We start from the raw sequence: 19,229 nt of genomic DNA, 5'->3' as shown, positions 1-19,229 counted from the left end.
TTGAACTCCTGAGCTCAGGCAATCCGCCTGCCTCAGCCTCCCAAAGTGCTGGATTACAGGTGTGAGCCACCATGCCTGGCTAATTTTTGTATTTTTAGTAGAGACAGAGTTTTGCCATGTTGGCCAGGCTGGTCTGAAACTCCAGGCCTAAAGTGATCCACCTGCCGTAGCCTCCTAAAGTTCTGGAATTACAGGCATGAGCCACTGTGCCTGACCCATATGTGTGTTTTAGAAGGAAATACTTTGTTTCCCTTAATGAATTGGCATGAACTAATCAATTACTGGGTTTCTTTTTTTGTATTAGCTTACAGGAACCTCAAAACTAAGATTTGTGCTCAGTTGAAATAAATATTCGTAGCCTTTTAAAAATTTATCTCGTTAATTCCCTTTATTAGGAATATGACTTCTTCTTTTAATGGTTTAATTAGGCCTGTCTTATTGGATGAGCTCTAAGCCCTTTGGAAATGGGCTTTTATATATTTGAAATATACAATATATTTCAATTTTATATAAATGAAATAAACTATATATTTTAATACCATAACCTATAATTATGCAAATAATATATAGTTTATTGTTTATTCTGTTTTATTATATATTATTATTTTAATCATTATGTTATTATTATATATTTAATCTATGTCTTTATGGATGACCCTTAGTTTCATAATTCAGAGGATTCCTGGAATTTATATTTGTGTGTTTAGAAAATGTTCCAGTAAATACAGTGAAAACAACAAGAAGCCAAAGATCAAAACAACATTTTTCTATTTATTGAGTTATTGCGAACATATTTTAACCCTGAAAGTTCCTGAAAGACAAAAATGAAGGAAATTTAGGGAATCTTTAAAAATTATATGTACGAGGGCAGAGTAAAATTATAGAGTTAAATGTGCACTGTGCTGACCTCGGTCTCAAAACAAAATTGCTTAGGTTTCAGTGATTTAAGAAAGCTTGAGAATTTGAGCTATTAACTATTTCTCAGTCATTCTCTAATTGAAATAATGTAGCAATTGATTCGTCTAATAACTAGATGAGAAAATGGAACTTTAGAGCTTGGAGGTATTTAGAGCTTGGAGGTATGAAATAATGGATAATAATTTGCTGTTTGTCACTAGAGGGGGCTTTAGGAAAGTTTTAAGCTCCATCCCTGTGAGGAAAGCAGCCATGCCAAGGCAATATTACCTACAAATCTTATTCAAGCAATGTAAAGTGCAACTGACAAACATTTTAAAAAGTGACTCCAGGGGAGGGGCGGAGTGAGATAGCTGAATAGAAGGCTCTGCCAATCATTCTTTCTCAGGAACACCTAGCTTGACAACTATCTACACAAAGGGAGTAACCATCATAGGAACCAAAAATCAAGGGAGCATTTTCAGTGCCTGGCTTTGATTTCACATAACTGAAAGAGGCACCAAAGAGGGTAGGAAAGACAGTCTTAAATTGCTGATGCCATCCCTCTCTCCTCCCCCATTCCCCAGCAGCAGCTGCCTGTTGGAGAGAATCTCTGTGCTTCAGAGAGGGGGAGCACAGTGGTCATGAGGCTTTGCATTAGACTTAGTGCTGCCCCATCACAGCAGAAAGCAAACCGAGCTGTACTCAGCTGATGCCTGCCCATGGAGGGGGCATTTGGATCGGCCCAAGGCAGAGGGTAATTGCCCATTCCAGCAATTGGAGCTTGAGTCCTGGCAAGCCTTGCCACTGTGGGCTGGAGGCACTGGGGCCCTAAGTGAACTTGAGGGGCAGTTTAGGCCACAAGAACTGCAATTCCTGTGCAAGTCCTGGTATTGAGCTGGGCTCAGAGTCAGTAGATTGGGTTGGAGGGTGGGACATATGACCTATTAAGATACCAGCTGGGGAAGCTAAGAGAGTGCTTGCACCTCTCCCTCTTTGTCCCGCCTCACCAACCCCAGGCTACACAGCTGATGAAGAATGCATCAGAGTATCTTAATAGCAGAATTGATCGAGCAGAAGAAAGAATTAGAGAGCTTGAAGACAGGCTATTTGAAAATACACAGTCAGAGGAGACAAAAGAAAAAAGAATAAAAAAACAATGAAACATGCTTACGAGATCTAGAAAATAGCCTCAAAAGGGAAAATCTAAGAGTTATTGGCCTTAAAGATGAGGTAGAAAAAGAGATAGGGATAGAAAGTTTATTTGAATAAATAATAAAAGAGAACTTTCGAAACTTAGAGAAAGATGTCACTATCCAAGTACAAGAAGGCTCCAGAACACCAAGCAGATTTAATCCAAAGAAAACTACATCAAGGCATATAATAATCAAACCCCCAAAGGTCAAGGATAAAGAAAGAATCCTAAAAGCAGCAAGAAAAAGAAATAAGTAACATACACTAGAGCTCCAATACATCTGGCAGCAGACTTTTCAGTGGAAACCTTACAGGCCGGGAGAGAGTGGCATGACATATTTAAAGTGCTGAAGAAAAAAGACTTTTACCCGAGAATAGTATATCCAGTGAAAATATTCTTCAGACATGAAGGAGAAATAAAGACCTTGCCAGATAAACAAAAGCTGAGGGATTTCATCAACACAAGACTTGTCTTACAAGTACTCCCCTAAAGAGAGCATCTCAATCAGGAAGAAATGGGCATTAATGAGCAACAAGAAATCATCTGAAGGGACAAAACTCACTGGTAGTAGTCAATATACAGGAAAACACAGAAAATTATGACACTAACTGTAGAGTGTAAAGTACCCTTCAGTAGAAAGACTAAAAGATGAAATCAAAAATAATAATTACAACTTTTCAAGACATAGACTGTACAATAAGATATAAATAGATACAACAGAAAGTTAAAAAGCTGGGGGATGAAGTTAAAGTGTAGAATTTTTATTGGTTTTTTTTTGCTTGTTTATGCAATCAGTGTTAAGTTATTAGCTTAAAATAATTAATGATAATAAATACAAGATAATATTTGCAAGCCTCATGGTAACCTCAAATCAAAAAACATACAACAGATACACAAAAAATAGAAAGCAAGAAATTAAATAATACCACCAGAGAAAATAAATTACCTTCACTAAAAGGAAGACAGGAAGGAAGGAAAGAAGGGAGCAAAGACCACAGAACAATCAGAAAATAAATAGCAAAATGAGAGGAGTAACTCCTTACTTGTCAATAATAACATTGAATGTAAAAGGTCTAAACTTTCCAATCAAAAAACATAGACTGGCTGAATGGATAAAAAAAAAAAATAAGACCCAATTATCTGTGGCTGCAAGAAACACACTTCACCTATAATGACACACAACAACTAAAAATAAAGTGATGGAAAAAGATTCTCCATGTCAATGGAAACCAAAAAAGAGCAGAAGTAGCTATACTTATATCAGACAAAATAGATTTTAAGACGAAAACTTAAGAAGAGATAAAGAAGGCCATTATATAATAATAAAGGGGTCAATTCAGCAAGAGGATGTAACAGTTGTAAACATATATGCCCCCAACACTGTAGTGCCCAGATATATAAAGCAAATATTATTAGTATTGAAGATAGCCTCCAATACAATAATAGCTGGAGACTTCAACACCTCACTTTCAGCACTAGACAGATCTTCCAGACAAAAAAAAAAAACAATCAAAAACATATTTAATCTGCGCCATAGACCAAATGGGCCTAACAGATATGTACAGAACATGTTATCCAATGGCTGTAGAACACAGATTTTTTTTTCTTCATCACATGGATCACTCTGAAGGACAGACCATATATTAGGTCACAAAACAAGTCTTAAAACATTTGAAAAGTTGAAATGATATCTTCTCTGGCCACAATGAAATAAAACTAGAAATCAATAACAAGAGGAATTTTGGAAACCATATAAATACATGAAAATTAAATAATATGCTTTTGAATGACCAGTGGGTCAAAAAAGAGATTAAGAAGGAAATTGAAAAATTTCTTAAAACAAATGATAATAGGCCACAATATGCTAAAACCTACAAGACACAATGAAAGTGCTACTAACAGGGAAGTTTATAGTTATAAGCACCTACATCAAAAAAGAGGAAAAACTTCAAATAACCTAATAATGCATCTTAAATAGAAATGCAACAGCAAATCTAACCCAAAAGTAGTAGAAGAGAAGAAACGATGCAGATCAGAGCAGAAATAAATGAAATGGAAATTAAGGAAAAAATACAAAAGATCAATGAAATAGTTGATTTTTTTGAAAAGATAAAATTGACAAACTTTTAGTCAAACATGTAAGAAAAAACAGAAGATGGATAAAATCAGAAATGAAAAAGGAGACATTACAACAGATACTGCAGAAATTCAAAAGATCATTACTGGCTACTATGAGCAACTGTAAGTCAATAAATTGGAAAATCTAGTAGAAATGGATAAATTCCTAGATATAGACTACCTACCAAGATTGAACCATGAAGAAATCCAAAACCTTAACAGACAAATAACAAGTAATGAGATCAAAGCCTTAATAAAAAGTCTGGCCGGGTGTGGTGGCTCATGCCTGTAATCCCAGCACTTTGGGAGGCTGAGGCGAGTGGATCACCTGAGGTCAGGAGTTCAAGACCAGCCTGGCTAACTGGTGAAACCCCGTCTGTACCAAAAACACAAAAATTAGCTGGGCATGATTGTGCATGCCTGTAATCCCAGCTACTCAGGAGGCTGAGGCAGAAGAATCACTTGAACCTGGGAGGCGAATGCTTCAGTGAGCCAAGATCGTGCCACTGCACTCCAGCCTGGGCAACAGAGTGAGACTCCATCTCAAAAAAAAAAAAGTCTCCCAGTAAAGAAAAGCCCAGGACTTGGTTTCACTGCTGAATTCCAGCAAACATTTAAAGAAGAACGAATGCCAATTTTATTCAAATTATTTCCCAAAAATCAAGGTGGAGGAAATACTTGCAAACTCATTCTACAAGGCCAGTCTTACTCTGATTCCAATAACAAAGATAAATCACAGAAAGAAAACTCCAGGCCAATATCTCTGAAGAATATTAATGCAAAAATCTTCAACAAAATACTAGTAAATTAAATTCAACAACACATTAAAAATATTATTAACCATGACCAAGTGGGATATATCCCTGGGATGCAAGGATGATTCAACATACACAAATCAACCAACGTGATACATCATGTCAACAGAATGAAGGACAAAAACCATATGATCATTTAAATTGATGCTGAAAAAGCATTTGAAAAAATTCAACATCACTTCATGGTAAAAGTCTTCAAAAAACTTGGTGTAGAAGAAACATACTTTAACATAATGAAAGCAATATATGACTGACAGACAGCTAGTATGCTGAATGGGGAAAAACTGAAAGCATTTTCTGTACAATCTGGAACATGACAAGGATGCCCACTTTCACCACTGTTATTCGACATAATTCTAGAAGTCCTAGCTAGAGTGATCAGACAAGAAAAAGAAATAAAGGGCATCTAAATTGGAAAGGAAATCAAATTATCCTTGTTTGCAGATGATATGATCTTATATTTGGAAAAATCTAAAGACTGAATTAAAAAACTATTAGAACTGAGATATATATATTCAGTAAATTTGTAGGATACAAAATCAACATACAAAAATCAGTAGCGTTTCTATATGCCAACAGTGAACAATCCAAAAAAGAAATCAAGAAATCCCATTTACAATAGATTGTAAATTTTTACAGGCTAATTTTTTAAATTATACTTTAACTTCTGGGATACATGTGCAGAACGTGCAGGTTTGTTACAGAGGTATACATATGCCATGGTGGTTTGCTCCACCCATTAACCCATCATCTACATTTGGTATTTCTCCTAATGCTATCCCTCCCCTTGTCACCCATGCCCTTACAGTCCCTGGTGTATGATATTCCCCTCCCTGTGTCCATGTGTTCTCATTATTTGACTCCTATTTATGAGTGAGAACATGCAGACTCCTATTTATGAGTGAGAACATGCAGTGTTTGGTTTTCTGTTCCCGTGTTAGTTTGCTGAGAATGATGGTTTCCAGCTTCATCCATGTTCCTGCAAAGGACATGAACTCATCATTTTTTATGGCTGCATAGTATTCCATGGTGTATATGTGTCACATTTTCTTTATCCAGTCTATCATTGTTGGGCATTTGGGTTGGTTCCAAGTCTTTGCTGTTGTGAATAGTGCTACAGTAAACAAACGTGTGCATGTGTCTTTTTAGTAGAATGATTTATAATCCTTTGGGTATATACCCAGTAATGAGATTGCTGGGTCAAATGGTATTTCTGGTTCTAGATCCTTGAGGAATTGCCACACACAAATGGCTGAAGTCATTTATACTCCCACCAACAGTGTAAAAGCATTCCTATTTCTCCACATCCTCTCCAGCATCTGTTGTTTCCTGACTTTTTAATGATCACCATTCTAACTGGCATGAGATGGTATCTCATTGTGGTTTTGATTTGCATTTCTCTAATGACCAGTGATGATTAGCTTTTTTTCATGCATTTCTTGGCCACATAAATGTCTTTTGAAAAGTGTCTGTTCATATCCTTTGCCCACTTTTTGATGGGGTTGTTTTTTTCTTGTAAATTTGTTTAAGTTCCTTGTAGATTCTGGATATTAGCCTTTTGTCAGATGGATAGATTGCAAAATTTTTCTCTCAATGTGTATGTTGCCTGTTCACTCTGATGATAGTTTATTTTGCTGTGCAGAAGCTCTTTAGTAGATCCTATCTGTCAATTTGGGCTTTTGTTGCCATTGCTTTTGGTATTTTAGCCACGAAATCTTTGTCCATGCCTGTGTCCTGAATGGTATTGCCTAGGTTTTCTTCTAGGGTTTTTATGGTTTTAGGTCTTACGTTTAAATCTTTAATCCACCTTGAGTTAATTTTTGTATAAGGTGTAAGGAAGGGGTCCAGTTTCAGTTTTCTGCATATGGCTAGCTAGTTCTCCCCACACCGTTTATTAAATAGGGAATCCTTTCCTCAGTGCTTGCTTTTGTCAGGTTTGTCAAAGATCAGATTATTGTATATGTGTGGCGTTATTTCTGTGACCTCTATTGTGTTCCATTGGTCTATTTACCTGTTTTGGTACCAGTACCATGCTGTTTTGGTTACTGTAGCCCTGTAGTATAGTTTGAGATCAGGTAGCATGATGCCTCCAGCTTTGTTCTTTTTGCTTAAGATTGTCTCAACTATATGGGCTGTTTTTTGGTTCCATATGAAATTTAAAGTAGTATTTTCTAATTCTGTGAAGAAAGTCAATGGTAGTTTGATGGGGATAGCATTGAATCTATAAACTATTTTGGGCAGTATGGCCATTTTCACAATATTGATTCTTCCTATCCATGAGCATGTAATGGTTTTCCATTTGTTTGTGTCTTCTCTTATTTGCTTGAGCTGTGGTTTGTAGCTCTCCTTGAAGAGGTCCTTCACATCCCTTGTAAGTTGTATTCCTAAGTATTTTGTACTCTTTGCGGCATTTGTGAATGGGAGTTCACTCATGATTTGGCTCTCTGTTTGTCTATTATTGGTGTATAGGAAGGCTTGTGATTTTTGCACATTGGTTTTATATCCAGAGACTTTGCTGAAGTTGCTTATCAGCTTAGGAGTTTTAGGGCTGAGACAGTGGGGTTTTTTAAATATACAATCATGTCATCTGCAAACAGAGATAACTTAACTTCCTCTCTTCCTATTTGAATACCTTTATTTCTTTCTCTTGCCTGATTGCCTTGGCCAGAGCTTCCAATACTATGTTGAATAGCAGTGGTGAGAGAGGGCATCCTTGTCTTGTGCCAGTTTTCAAAGGGAATGCTTCCATCTTTTGCCCTTTCAGTATGATATTGGATGTGGGTTTGTCATAAATAGCTTTTATTATTTTGAGATATGTCCCATCAACACCTAGTTTATTGAGAGTTTTTAGCATGAAGCGCTGTTGAATTTTGTCGAAGGCCTTTTCTGCATCTATTGAGATAATCCTGTGGTTTTTGTCATTGGTTCTGTTTATGTGATGAATTACATTTATTGATTTGGGTATGTTGAATGAGCTTGCATCCCAGGGATGAAGCCGACTTGATTGTGGTGGATAAGCTTTTTAATGTGCTGCTTGATTCAGTTTGCTAGTATTTTATTGAGGATTTTTGCATCAATGTTCATCAGGGATATTGGCCTGAAATTGTCTTTTTTTGTTGTTATGTCTCTGCCAGGTTTTGGTATCAGGATGGTGCTGGCCTCATAAAATGAGTTAGGGAGGAGTCCCTGTTTTTCTGTTGTTTGGAATATTTTCAGTAGGAATGGTACCAGTTCCTTTTTGTACCTCTGGTATGATTCAGCTGTGAATCCATCTAGTCCTGAGCTTTTTTTGGTTGGTAAGCTATTAACTACTGCCTCAATTTCAGAACTTCTTATTGGTCTATTCAGGAATTCGACTTCTTCCTGGTTTAGTCTTGGGGGGGTGTATGTGTCCAGGAATTTATCCATTTCTTCTAGATTTTCTAGTTTATTTGCATAGATGTGTTTATAGTATTCTCTGATGGTAGTTTGTGTTTCTGTGGGATCAGTGGTTATGTCCCCTTTATCATCTTTTCTTGTATCTATTTGATTCTTCCCTCTTTTCTTCTTTATTAATCTGGCTAGTGGTCTATCTATTTTGTTAATCTTTGCAAAAAAACCAGCTCTTGGATACATTGATTTTTTTGAAGGTTTTTTTGTGTCTGTATCGCCTTCATTTCTGCTCTGATCTTAGTTATTTCTTGTCTTCTGCTAGCTTTTGAGTTTGTTTGCTCTTGCTTCTCTAGTTCTTTTTGTGATGTTAGGGTGTTGATTTTAGATCTTTCCTGCTTTCTTCTGTGGGCATTTAGTGCTATAAATTTCGCTCTAAACACTGCTTTATCTGTGTCCCAGAGATTCTGATACATTGTGTCTTTGTTCTCATTGGTTTCAAAGAACTTCTTTATTTCTGCCTTAATTTCATTATTTACCAAGTAGTCATTCAGGAGCAGGTTGTTCAGTTTCCCCGTAGTTGTGTGGCTTTGAGTGAGTTTCTTAATCCTGAGTTCCAATTTGATTGCACTGTGGTCTGAGAGAGTGTTTGTTATGATTTCCATTCTTTTGCATTTGCTAAGGAGTGTTTTACTTCCAATTATGTGGTCAATTTAAAAATAAGTGCTATGTGGTGCTGAGAAGAATGTATATTCTGTTGATTTGGGATGGAGAGTTTTGTAGATGTCTATTAGGTCTGCTTGGTTCAGAGCCGTGTTCAAGTCCGGAATATCCTTGTTAATTTTCTGCCTTGTGGATCTGTCTAATATTGACAGTGGGGTGTTAAAGTCTCCCACTATTATTGTGTGGGAGTCTAAGTCTCTTTGTAGGTCTCTAAGAACTTGCTTTATGAATCTGGGTGCTTCTGTATTGGGTGCGTATGTATATAGGATAGTTAGCTTTATTTTTGTTTCATTGATCCCTTTACCATTATGTAATGCCCTTCTTTGTCTTTTTTTATCTTTGTTGGTTTAAAGTCTGTTTTATCAGAGACTAGGATGGCAACCCCTGCTTTTTTTGCTTTCCATTTGCTTGGTAAATCTTCCTCCATCCCTTTATTTTGAGCCTAATTGTGTCTTTGGACGTGACATGGGCCTCCTGAGTACAACACACCAAAAGGGCCTTGACTCTTTATCCAATTTGCAAGTCTGTGTCTTTTAATTGGGGCATTTAGCCTGTTTACATTTAAGGTTAATATTTTTATTTGTGAATTTGATCTTTTCATTATGACACTAGCTGGTTATTTTGCCTGTTAGTTGATGCAGTTTCTTCATAATGTCGATGGTCTTTACATTTTGGTATGTTTTTGCAGTGGATGGTAATGGTTTTTCTTTCTCTATTTAGTGCATCCTTCAGGAGCTCTTGTAAGGCAGGCTTGGTGGTGAAAAAGTCTCTCAGCATTTGCTTGTCTGTAAAGGATTTTATTTTTCCTTCATATATGGAGCTTAGTTTGGCTGGATATGAAATTCTGGGTTGAAAATTCCTTTCTTTAAGAATATTGACCCCCACTGTCTTCTGGTTTGTAGCATTTCTGCAGAATGATCTGTTGTTAGTCTGATGGGCTTCCCTTTGTGGATATCCCGGCCTTTCTCTCTGGCTGCCCTTAATATTTTTTCCTTCCTTTCAACCTTGGGGAATCTGACGATTATGTGTCTTGGGGTTGCTCTTCTCGAGGAGTATCTTTGTGGTGTTCTCTGTATTTCCCAAATTTGAATGTTGGCCTGTTTTGCTAGGTTGCAAAATTCTCCTGGATAATATCCTGAAGCGTGTTTTCCAACTTGGTTCCATTCTTCTCGTCACTTTCAGGTACTCCAATCAAACGTAGGTTTGGTCTTTTTACATAGTCCCATATTTCTTGGAGGCTTTGTTCGTTTGTTTTCATTCTTTTTTTTTTTTCTAATCTTGTCTTCACACTTTATTTCATAAGTTATTCTTCAATCTCTGATATCCTTTCTTCTGCTTGATCAATTCAGCTATTGATACTTGTGTATACTTCATGAAGTTCTCGTGCTGTGTTTTTCAGCTCATCAGATCATTTATGTTCGTCTCTAAACTGATTATTCTAGTTAGCAATTCCTCTAACCTTTTATCAGCATTCTTAGCTTCCTTGCAGTGGTTTAGAAAATGTTCTTTAGCTCAGAGGAGTTTGTTATTACCCACCTTCTGAAGCCTACTTCTGTCAATTCGTGAAACTCATTCTTTGTCCAATTTTGTTCCTTTGCTGGCAAGGAGTTGTGATCTTTTGGAGGAGAAGAGGCATTCTGGTTTTTGGAATTTTCAGCCCTTTTGCAGTGGTTTTTCCTCATCTTCATAGATTTATCTACCTTTAGTCTTTGCTGTCAGTGACCTTCGCATGGGGTTTTTCAGTGGTCGTCCTTTTTGTTGATGTTGACGCTATTGCTTTCTTTTTATTAGTTTTCCTTCTAACGGTCAGTCCCCTCTTCTGCAGGCCTTCTGGAGTTTTCTGGAGGTCCACTCCAGATCCTGTTTGCCTTGGTATCACCAGTGGAAGCTGCAGAACAGCAAAGATTTCTGCCTTCTTCTTCCTCTGGAAGCTTTGTCCCAGAGGGGCACCTGCCAGATGCCAGCTGGAGCTCTCCTGTATGAGATGTCTGTTGACCCCTGCTGGAAGGTGTCTCTCTGTCAGGAGGCACTAGGATTAGGGACCCACTTGAGAAGGCAGTCTGTCCCTTAGCAGAGCTCAAGTGCTGTGCTGGGAGATCTGCTGCTCACTTCAGAGCTGGCAGACAGGAATGTTTAAGTCTGTTGAAGCTGTGCCCACAACTGCCTCTTCCCTCAGGTGCTCTGTCCCAGGGAGATGGGAGTTTTATCTATAAGCCCCTGACTGAGGCTGCTGCCTTTTGTTCAGAGATGCCTTATCCAGAGAGGAGGAATCTAGAGAGGCAGTCTGCTGCAGTGGCTTTGTGGCATTGTGGTGGGCTCTGCCCAGTCCGAACTTCCTGGCAGCTTTGTTTACACTGTGAGGGGCAAACCACCTACTTAAGCCTCAGTAATGGCAGACACCCCTCCCCTCATCAAGCTGGAGCATCCCAGGTCGACTTTAGACTGCTGTGCTGGCAGGGAGAATTTCAAGCCAGTGGATCTTAGCTTGTTGGGCTCTGTAGGGGTGGGATATGCTGAGCAAGACCACTTGCCTCCCTGGCTTCAGCCCCTTTTCCAGAGGAGTGAACGGTTCTGTCTCGCTGGCATTCCAGGCACCACTGCGGTACAAAAAAAAAAAAAAAAAAAAAAAAACTCCTGCAGCTAGCTCAGTGTCTGCCCAAACGGCCACTCAGTTTTGTGCTTGAAACCCAGGGCCCTGATGGTATAGGCACCCAAGGGAATCTCCTGGTCTGTGGGTTGTGAAGACCATGGGAAAAGCATTGTATCTGGGCTTGATAGCACTGTCCCTCACAGCAGAGTCCCTCATGGCTTCCCTTGGTCAGAGGAGGAAGTTCTCCAACCTCTTGTACTCCCTGGGTGAGGCAATGCCCCATCTTTCTTCTGCTTGCTCTCTGTGGGCTGCACCCACAGTCTAACAAGTTCCAATGAGATGAACTGAGTACTTCAGTTGGAAATGCAGAAATCACCCACCTTCTGCATTGGTCTCGCTGGGAGCTGCAGACTGGAGCTGTTCCTATTTGGCCATCTTGCCAATCATCTGTCTAGTACTTACAGGCTAATTTTTGCAAGTCAATTTTACAATAGCTTATAAATCCCAATTACAATAGCTACAAATAAAATACAATATCTAGCAATTAATTTATCCAAAGAACTGAAAGATCTCTGTAGTGAAAACTATAAAAGAAATTGATGAAAGAAATTGAGGAGGACACGAGAAAATGAAAAGATATTCCATGTTCATGGATTGGAAAAATTGATGTTGTTAAAATGTCTATACTACCGAAAACAATCTACAGATTCAATACAATCTCTATCAAAATACCAATGACATTCTTCACATAAATAGAAAAAACGATCCTAAAATGTATATGCAACCACAAAAGACCCAGAATAGCCAGAGCTATCCTAAGCAAAAAGAGCAAAACTGGAGCAATCACATAATCTGACTTCAAATTATACTACAGAGCTATAGTAACCAAAATAGCATGATTCTAGCATAAAAACAGACACATAGACTGGTGGAACAGAATAAAGAGCCCAGAAATAAATCCATACGTTTATGCTAACTCATTTTCAACAAAGGTTTCAAGAACACACATTGGGAAATTGACAGGCTCTTCAATAAATGGTTCTGGGAAAACAGGTTATCCATATGCAGAAACTAGATGCCTATCTCTCACCATATAACAAAATCAAGTCAAAATGCATTTAAGTAATAAATCTAACACCTCAAACTATGAAACTACTACAGGAAAACATTGGGGAAACACCAGGACATTGGTCTGGGCAAAGACTTTTTGGGCAATACCCCATTAGCACAGGCAACCAAAGCAAATATAGACAAATGGGATTACATCAAGTTATAAAGCTTCTGCACAGCAAAGGAAAAAATAAAGTGAAGAGACAACCCACAGAATGGGAGAAAAGATTTGCACACTATTCCTCTGACAACGGATTAACAACTAGAATATCTAAGGAGTTCAAACAACTCAATAAGAAAAAAAAAATCTAATAAACTAATTAAAAAGTGTGCAGAATATCTGAATAGGCATTTCTCAAAAGAAGACATCCAAATGGCAAACAGGTATATGAAAGTATACTCTGGGCAAAGATTTCATCAAAGACACTAGAAGCAATTGCAACAAAAGCAAAAATTGACAAAAGTAATCTAATTAAAGAGCTTCTGCACAGCAAAAGAAATTATCAACAGAGTAAACAGGCAACCTACAGAATGACAGGAAATTTTTGCAAACTATGCATCTGACAAAGATCTAGTATTCAGCATCTATTAGAAATTTAAACAAATTTACAAGAAAAAAACAAAGAACCTCATTAAAAAGTGGGCAAAAGACATGAACAGATACTTCTCAAAAGAGGCATTCATGTGGTCAACAAGCATATGAAAAAAAGCTCAACATCACTGATCATTAGAGAAATGCAAATCAAATCAAAACCGCAATGAGATACCATCTCACACCAGTCAGAATGGTGATTATTAGAAAGTCAAAAAATAACAGATGCCAGTGAGGTGGTAGAGAAAAAGGAACACTTGTACACTGTTGGTGGGAGTGTAAATGAGTTCAACCATTGTGGAAGACAGTGTGGAGATTCCTCAAAGATCTAAAGTCAGAAACACCATTCAACCCAGCAATATCATTACTAGGTATATACCCAAAGGAATATAAGTCATTCTATTATAAAGATACATGCATGCATATGTTATTGCAGCACTATTCATGATAGCAAAGAGATGGAATCTACCCAAATGCCTATCAGTGATAGACTGTATAAAGAATGTGGACATGTACACCATGGAATACTATGCAGCCATAAAAAAGAACAAGATGATGTCCTTTGTAGGGACATGGATGGAGCTAGAGGCCATTATCCTTAGCAAACTAATGCAAGAACAGAAAAACAAATATCACATCTTCTCACTTATAAGTAGGAGCTAAATGATAACACATGGACCCATAGAGGGGAACAACACATACCAGGGCTTATTGGAGGGTGGAGGCAGGGAGGAGGGAGAGGATCAGGAAAAATAACTAAGGATACTCAGCTTAATACCTGGGTGATGAAATAATTGGTACAACAAACCCCATGACGCACGTGTGCCTATGTAACAAACCTATGATTCCTGCACATGTACCCCTGAACTTAAAATAAAAGTTAAACAAAGTGTGCTCAACATCACTAATCATCAGAGAAATGCAAGTCAAAACTGTAATGAGCTATTATCTCACCTCAGTTAAAATGGCTTTTATCTGAAAGATAGGTAGTGACATATGCTGGCAAGGAGGTGGAGTAAAGGGAACCCTTGTACCTTATTGGTGGGAATGTAAATTAGTACAGCCTCTATGAAGAACAGTTTGGACATTCATCAAAAAACTAAAAGTACTGCTACCATATAAATCAGCAATCCCACTGCAGCATATATACCCAAAAGAAAGGAAGTCAGGATATCGAGGAGATATCTGCACTCTGAAGTTTGTTGCAGTACTATGAACAATAGCCAAGATTTGGAAACACCTTAAGTGTCCATCAAAAGATGAATGGATAGGCCGGGCGTGGTGGCTCATGCCTGTAATCCCAGCACTTTGGAGTCCTAGATGGGCAGATCACTTGAGGTCAGGAGTTCGAAACCAACCTGATCAACATGGTGAAACCCTGTCTCTACTAAAAATATACACACACACACACAAAAATAGCTGTGGGTGGTGGCAGGTACCTGTAATCCCAGCTACTCAGGAGGCTGACGCAGGAGAATTGCTTGAACCCAGGAGGCGGAGGTTGCAGTGAACTGAGATCGCACCACTGTACTCCAGCCTGGGTGACAGAGCGAGACTCTGTCTCAACAACAACAAAAAGATGACTGGATAAAGAAAATGTACATATACACAATGCAGTGCTATTCAGTCATAAAAAAGAATGAGATTTTGTTATTTGCAACAACATGGATAGAACTGGACATCATTATATTAACTGAAATACACCAGGCACCGAAAGACAAACTTCATATATTTTTACTTATTTATGATCTAAAAATCAAAACAATTGAACTCATGGAGACAGAGAGTATAAGGATGGTTACCAGAGACTGGGAAGAGTAACAGGGTTAGAAGGGGAAGTGGGGATGGTTAATGAGTACAAAAAATAGTTAGAAAGAATGAATAAGGCCCCATATTTGCTAGCACAAAAGGGTGACTATAGTAAAAAATAATTTAATTGTACATTTAAAAATAATTATGTGAAAGGAAAGTAAATCTCAGTACCCCAAAATCACTAAGCCAAAGGGAAGACTCAAGCTGGAAACTGTATCAGGCAAACCTGCCTCCCAATTTATTCCTAAATAAGACAGCTACAAAGATAAAAAAGCTAACACACCTGCCTCACAATTTGTCCACTGGGAAATTCCTTGTGGGGCCCAAGATATTTACCCTAAAATAGCTCTGTTGAATTTTATCCCAACAATGTAAACAATAGCTTATCTTCCCAGGTACAGGACAAAGGACAGAACTCTAAGTCATCCCTCTGCTCCTCTGAGACATGTGAATATCTGATTGCTTCCTCTGATGTAAAAATGCAGATCACTGAGCTACAGAAGGCATAAGGGATTATTCTTCTATCCCCCTCACATGTACATTTTGTAATTGACGACAGGCTGATCAAAGATTCAGAAGAATGCAACCACTTGTCTCATCTATCTACACCTTTTAAAAATTTCTTCCTCTTTCCCCTTTAAAATATTGAAACCCTCAAAATCATCTTTGGAGAAAAGCACAGATCTGTTTCCCAGGTGCAGCTTCCCAGGCCCACGTCCTTAACCTTGGCAAAATAAACTTTCTAAATTGATTGAGACCTGCCTCAGATACTTTTTGTTTTACAATGAAAAGAGTATAATTGGATTATTTGTAACATAAAGGAAAAGTGCTTGAGCAGATGTATATCCCATTCACTCTTATGTGATTATTATCCATTGCTTGCCTGTATCAAAATATCTCATGCAACTCATAAATACATGTACCTATCATGTACCCACAAAAATTAAAAATTAAAAAAAACCCCAAGCAGACAAAAAAGCTCTGCTCCAAGGTAGAGCTTCTCCAATTAGATAATATATGTGTACATATACATACATATATATATGGTAAATCAAAAGAAAATTCTAAGTCCCCCCAACTGACTGAATGGATCCTCCTCTTAGCCAAGGGGACCCAAAGGAATCTGAAAAACCAGTTCAGGCCATCACAGGAAGGGGAAGGTAGGACATATTCATTATACCCGCCTCCCTTTGAAGTTCAGGCACAACTGACCAGCATTAATATGAAAATAGGAATTCTAAGACTGACAGAACAGGCTCTGTAGCAATAAGCCAGCAAGTTCCAAACAGACTCTAGTATAGCATCACGTGACAGATAGTAGGCCCTGAAGAAAGCGAAAGTATTTTACCCCAAAATATATTTATTTGATATATTTTTAGATGGTCCTGCAAAGCTGTCTCTTGTGGGGGAAATTTGCATTCTGTAGAGAATCTCCTTCCTTTACTAGGTCTTTCTGAATAGTCTGACCGACCTTTAAAGTTCCATAGGAAACATTCACATCTATTGTCTCTGAATTCTCCTACTTGGAGGCTTCATCTACATGACAAAAACCTTGGTTTCCACAACCCACCCCTCCCCAGTTACCTTCACTCAAGCTGATTTCAACTCTTCAGGCAGAGCTTACCCCTTTCAACCAAGTGCCAATCAGGAAAATTTTAAATCCACCTATGACTTAGAAGCCTAACCCCCACCTTCAAGATGTCCCACCTTTCCTGGCTACACCAATATATACCTTACATGTATTGATTTATGTCTTTACCTGTAACTTCCGTCTCCCTAAAATGCATAAAATCAAGCTATAACCCAGCCACCTTGGGCACATGTCCTTAGGACCTGCTGAGTCTGTGTCATAGGTCATGACCCTTAACCTTGGCAAAATACATCTCTAAATTGATTGAGACTTGTCTCAGATACTTTTTCTTTTCTAAAATATAAATACTGAGTTCTTTTTTGAGCACAGGCAAAAAGTAGTCTATCATCTAAAAATCCTTAATGAATAAAAAATGTCATCATTACCAAACTATACCTTGCTTTTTCTTAATCCTTAATGAATGAAAAATGTCATTATTACCAATCTATACCTTGACTTTTCTTAATTTTATTGTTAAAAGCAGGAGAGAACAGAGGTGACCACAATTCTCTATAAAGCAGTATGTGCCTGATGGTATTAGACCGAAGAGAGTTGTGATAGGATATACTGACCCCAAGTGCCTATTTTGAGTTCTCTTAAAGAATAGAACTCTGATATCTGAACACAAATATAATCTTGTCCACAGAAAATGATCATTCTCAGAACTATAACACCACACAGTTTTCACTGCACTTTTTAATATGTGTAATTCCACACCTTATTTTCATTTTTCCTACAGTTGAAAAGTGCACAAAATTGTGACTCTGTAGGTAGCTTCACTGACTTCTTTGTACTAACAGAAGATTCACTCATATTGTGACAATTTGGCTAAGGCTGCTGGTCAGGTCCATTAATAATGGCCACGGTCCTCCATCTTTCCATTTCTCCCCAGCTGCGCTCTTTAAATCTTTTTGTCCAATTAAGAGAACAAGTCTCTGTGAACAGAACTTAATCATTCAGTGGTTACCAGGTAACCTGTCCCCATAGCTTAAGAAGAGCATTCCATCTATTCTTCCACTGTCAATCAGTCTCCACAACAGTACATTTGGGAGGATGCTCACCCTAAAGCTTTGATAATCTCCACCAAATGCATTCTCTGTTTACAAGTGGCTTCACCATGAAAAAACAAAGCAAAACAAAAAGCTTAACCAATCTGTTCATTTATCCTGATAATATCTTTTCCACTTAAAAAAATAGAATCTGAAGTTTTAACAGTTAATGAATTTTTGAAAAGCTCTTATAAGTGCATCTACTATTCACAAACTGCCACGCCCAAATCAATTTTTAAAAGCCATGATTTATGTAAGCTACTGATGAAAACCATTCTTTTTTTTTTTTTTAATTATACTTTAAGTTTTAGGGTACATGTGCACATTGTGCAGGTTAGTTACATATGTATACATGTGCCATGCTGGTGCGCTGCACCCACTAACTCGTCATCTAGCATTAGGTATATCTCCCAATGCTATCCCTCCCCCCTCCCCCCTCCCCACCACAGTCCCCAGAGTGTGATATTCCCCTTCCTGTGTCCATGTGATCTCATTGTTCAATTCCCACCTATGAGTGAGAATATGCGGTGTTTGGTTTTTTGTTCTTGCGATAGTTTACTGAGAATGATGGTTTCCAATTTCATCCATGTCCCTACAAAGGATATGAACTCATCATTTTTTATGGCTGCATAGTATTCCATGGTGTATATGTGCCACATTTTCTTAATCCAGTCTATCATTGTTGGACATTTGGGTTGGTTCCAAGTCTTTGCTATTGTGAATAATGCCGCAATAAACATATGTGTGCATGTGTCTTTATAGCAGCATGATTTATAGTCATTTGGGTATATACCCAGTAATGGGATGGCTGGGTCAAATGGTATTTCTAGTTCTAGATCCCTGAGGAATCGCCACACTGACTTCCACAATGGTTGAACTAGTTTACAGTCCCACCAACAGTGTAAAAGTGTTCCTATTTCTCCACATCCTCTCCAGCACCTGTTGTTTCCTGACTTTTTAATGATTGCCATTCTAACTGGTGTGAGATGATATCTCATAGTGGTTTTGATTTGCATTTCTCTGATGGCCAGTGATGATGAGCATTTTTTCATGTGTTTTTTGGCTGCATAAATGTCTTCTTTTGAGAAGTGCCTGTTCATGTCCTTCGCCCACTTTTTGATGGGGTTGTTTGTTTTTTTCTTGTAAATTTGTTTGAGTTCACTGTAGATTCTGGATATTAGCCCTTTGTCAGATGAGTAGGTTGCGAAAATTTTCTCCCATGTTGTAGGTTGCCTATTCACTCTGATGGTAGTTTCTTTTGCTGTGCAGAAGCTCTTTAGTTTAATTAGATCCCATTTGTCAATTTTGGCTTTTGTTGCCATTGCTTTTGGT

Source organism: Pan troglodytes, chromosome 15, assembly GCF_028858775.2.
Source record: "Pan troglodytes isolate AG18354 chromosome 15, NHGRI_mPanTro3-v2.0_pri, whole genome shotgun sequence".
Lineage (NCBI taxonomy): Eukaryota > Metazoa > Chordata > Mammalia > Primates > Hominidae > Pan > Pan troglodytes.
This window is presented reverse-complemented; position numbering follows the sequence as displayed.